This window comes from Centrocercus urophasianus, unplaced genomic scaffold (genome assembly GCF_019232065.1).
Source record: "Centrocercus urophasianus isolate 14NV4802_14NV808 unplaced genomic scaffold, USGS_Curo_1.0 seq_31, whole genome shotgun sequence".
In the NCBI taxonomy this organism is placed as follows: domain Eukaryota; kingdom Metazoa; phylum Chordata; class Aves; order Galliformes; family Phasianidae; genus Centrocercus; species Centrocercus urophasianus.
The window spans coordinates 1,976,084-1,979,964 of NW_024884878.1; the positions used below are offsets into that span (position 1 = coordinate 1,976,084).

At 39.0% G+C, this 3,881-nt stretch overlaps 1 long non-coding RNA gene across 1 annotated transcript; it reads left to right on the forward strand.

The window, feature by feature from the left end:
• The first annotated feature begins 361 nt into the window (after positions 1–361).
• On the forward strand, positions 362–3,791 carry LOC122166052. The gene is made up of 3 exons (XR_006170653.1): positions 362–416; positions 2,160–2,287; positions 3,203–3,791. It is a non-coding gene; the product is annotated as an uncharacterized LOC122166052 (long non-coding RNA).
• Positions 3,792–3,881: the final 90 nt, after the last annotated feature.

Consider the following 3,881-nt stretch of genomic DNA (forward strand, 5'->3'; position numbering starts at 1 on the left):
TACTCCTGGCACTCCGATTTTCTCCCAGACCAGGGAGGGGTTTTGTTGCTCTGAGCACATTACCCTCACATGGGCATTATGTAAGACTCTATGGCATGATCAGCAAAGCAAAGCAGACTACTAACACAACTTGAGCAGAGAGTAGGAAGATAGCAGGCAAAAAAAAAAAAAAAAAAAAAAAAAAAAAAAAAAAAAGTTTTTGTTTTGGATTTCATTATTTTGAGCTGTCACAAGTCATGTTTGTAGATAAGGTCCTAAAATCTCGGCTCTGTTGGCTGTTACATGCTAACATTTCCTGTCTTCCTAAGGTCAAGGAAGAGCTATGCTTGCTGGTGCCTGCCAGGCTTTGCTCAGAGGAAGACAGCAATCAGGAGGCAGTGAGCAGTCAGTCTGCCACCTCTCTAAGCTGCAGAGAGGTAAGAGATGAAAAACTACTGTGCATGCTACACTTTAATATCTTTTAACAAATCACAGATCAATACACCTGACTCTGTAACTGAGTGCTTTGCTTACGGTGTAAAAATAAACTGCTACTCAGTTTCAGCTTTAGGGTTTCCTTTCCCAAATCAGGAACTGGAACAACCATGCAGGGTCCTTACAGTACCAATAAGGCTGTTGGGTGATCACTTATTTATGGAGGTGATACATACAATGCAAGGACGTTTCTACCTTTCCTCTTAGTCCCAGAAATGGTCTGTGTGACTGTTTTGTTTTGTTTTAATTGAAATTACTTTACAGTAGAAATCCACTTTCTGCTACAGAATATATTAATTTGCCTTTTTAACAGGGCAAGTCCATGCAGCAGAGAGCTCAAAACTGCTGGGCTTGCCTGCAACTAAATCTAGATTGTGTTCTGCCGCTGCCTTCATACTGAAAACAACTACATTTGCCTGTTTTAGATACCCGAGGGTCACATTTCCTTCTGCAGAGATAACCTCTTGGGACAGCTGCATTCCACTCAACCCGAGAACCACCATGCAGTGAAACTAAAGGGAATTTTGTCTTCCTTATTTCTCCTTGCAACTGAGAGCAAAGTTTAAGATGGAGATATCTGCACAATACAAAGTGACATTGAGTGAGGTGATCATATCAAAGGAAGAAGTAACACTCAAATTTACATTTAACTCTGTCAGTTCAATACAAGTTTAAAATAGAAGCAAGTCATCTCCATTTGACAACCGTGACAGCTATAGCACACGAGTTTGCAAGCCAAGCAGTGAGTGCTCATAGGAGAACAGTTATTCCATATCCAACTTTGCAGGCTGATAAAAAGTAGTTTATTGCTAGCAGAAAATAAGTGACCCAAGCAACTTACTCTCACCAGGTTCAATAAATTTCTTCAGCAACTGATCATGTGGAGAAAATGAAACAAAACTTCCTGAAGTTCATGGAAATGTTGGTAAACACTGACAAGGAAAATTACCACCTAAGGTAGAGTTTAATATAAGAATTATGACATTAGTAAATAACTTGCAAAAATATGAGATGGTAGGAAGTTCTTCTTGAATGAGGTTAAATACCAGCTCTGAGGTTGCAGGTGAATTTTCTGTAAGATTGCCATGGGTAGTGGTATTTCTTAGCAATCCTTCACTAAAGGTAGAGCCGTTACTTATGACACTTGTCCAAGGTGCAGAAGGGACTCCAGACATTCTACAGGAAAAACCAGACAAGCCTGAGGCTACAGTAATAGAGCCAAAAATAATTTAGTCATACAAGACTAGCTTAATACCACAGATACTAGTAAAAATCTTTGCTACAAGTGGGCAGCTTCATACTTAAAAATGAGACAGGGAGGGGAAGAGCAGCTGGTCATGGTATGAATCATAGATAAGAAGACAAACTAGTGATGATTTAATCAACAGAAACATTGCACAACAACACTGACAAAAGCTCAGTAAGACTTCATGAGGATGTAAGGGACATGTTAGGTTTTTGTGTTTGTTAAATGTAAATGAAGTCTGCAGCATTGAGAAAGGTATTCTGAGACAAAGCATCATTACTAAGTCATTCCTTTCTACTTGTAGCCCTGCTATCTGTATGTAAGATGAAGAGAGTTCCTACTCTCTTTTGACTGAATTTAGAAAAGATAGCTCTTTATGTGTGGATGTTTAATTGCTATAAATCCTGTTTATGTATTCCTGTTGTTCTTTCACTCACAGACTCTCCTTCTCAGTGTTCTCATTTGAAGAGATGGTCTTTCAGAGATCTCTTCTGATGGTGATGCCTTTCTGAATATGGAAATGCAGTGTCCTTGGCTTTTGCCAGACCATCTCTTCTTGTGCCATTTGTAAGTTTGGAATCCAAAATATTTCCTCTGTTTTGGAAATACATCAATGATTTCTACAAATCTCAACTAAACTCAACCTTAAGATTCTACAGTTGTTTGAAATAAAGTTTTAAGCTTAAGACTAGGTGTATTGCTGATGTATTTGGATCAAAACAGAAGCAATGCAAGCTAAGGAAACAATGTGAATAATGCATTATCCACAACCTACAGTATGACCAGTAGACAGTGGAGTGCAGGTGTTGTGTGGTGCAAGAAAGAGTCGTTCGGTGGATTTCAAACTCTGTATTGATTAAAAAAGCAAAAAAAAAAAATTATGTTGAAACAAACAGTTGGGAAAGTCTTTGTCTCACTGAGCAGTTTAGTATCTATATTAAAAAAATTGAAACATTAAAGTAGCACTTTATTAGTCACACGTGCAACTAACGCTGCCACGTGTAAATGTGATACCAAGATTTCCATTATTACTGCTGTACGTGTGAAAACTGTGGTTTCAGCTTTACCACGAGCTTTGTCTGTATTGGGAGCATACTGTATGGTGGAAAAAAAGTGTTGCTTTTCTTTAACGTGAGTTTATATCCACTACATCTTTGTAGTCTTTTACACCCTGCCCTTTCCACATCTCTCTGTTTCATCCATATGCTTTCCATGGCACACACTAATTACGGCCTTTGGGGTCCGTGCCTGTTATTAGAGCCTTACTGGCTACCTTATTTCTTGAAGACTATTCACTGCAAAAGCATCTTCCAATCTGGCCAGAGATTTTCTGCATCTCAAACACTTATAAAAGCCCTCGAAAGATTGTTTTCATGCAGAGCCGAAAGGACAAAGTAAAAAACTGTTTTAACCTGTGATCAGACTGTTCTGTACCCAAAACAATGCCACGTTATGCTTTATTCATTTCATTTGTTTTTCTAGGGGTCCTCTATTCAGGCACAACGTACTCAAGTCCATACTGCTCAAGTATATTTTATTCAAATGCCTCTTTCAGAAGGAGAGGAAAGGTATGATGGACGGAACATCTGATTGCTAACAAGAGCTCACACAACTCTCAAAATGCGACACGGCAGGCATCTCTTCACAGAGTGGGCAAAAGGCACACAGTACCAGGAGACATTAGGTTTTTAAAAGTGAAGTTAAACTGATAAATTAGACCTCATTTATTGAACAGCAGTTACAGCCAATTGCCCAGGGAGTCATTTGACACCTTTGAAGACCCTGCTAACTTAATTGGTGATAGTTTGGGGGCTGAAGGAAACATTTAAGCCTGTAGCAGCAGGACACCGTGCAGCATGAAAATGGAGAAGACAGGCATTCTCACTGACAAGGGGAGTCATATATAGATTTTTGTGTCCATTGTTTTCGCTTATTTGTGTGTGTGCTTTACTCAGTCAATCAAATATAATTGACACCACTGGGTTCTGTTGTTTTGTGGATGACAGAAGCTAATGCAAGGGAAAAAAGCTGGAAGTAAACTTCCCCCTGAAAGGCTGTGTAAAGGTTTTTCCACCGGGCTTGTGACATTTTTTGCTCAATTGTATTAATTGATGTAGTGACAAGGCAGTTGGAAAGATGATGTATACTGATCACTACACTT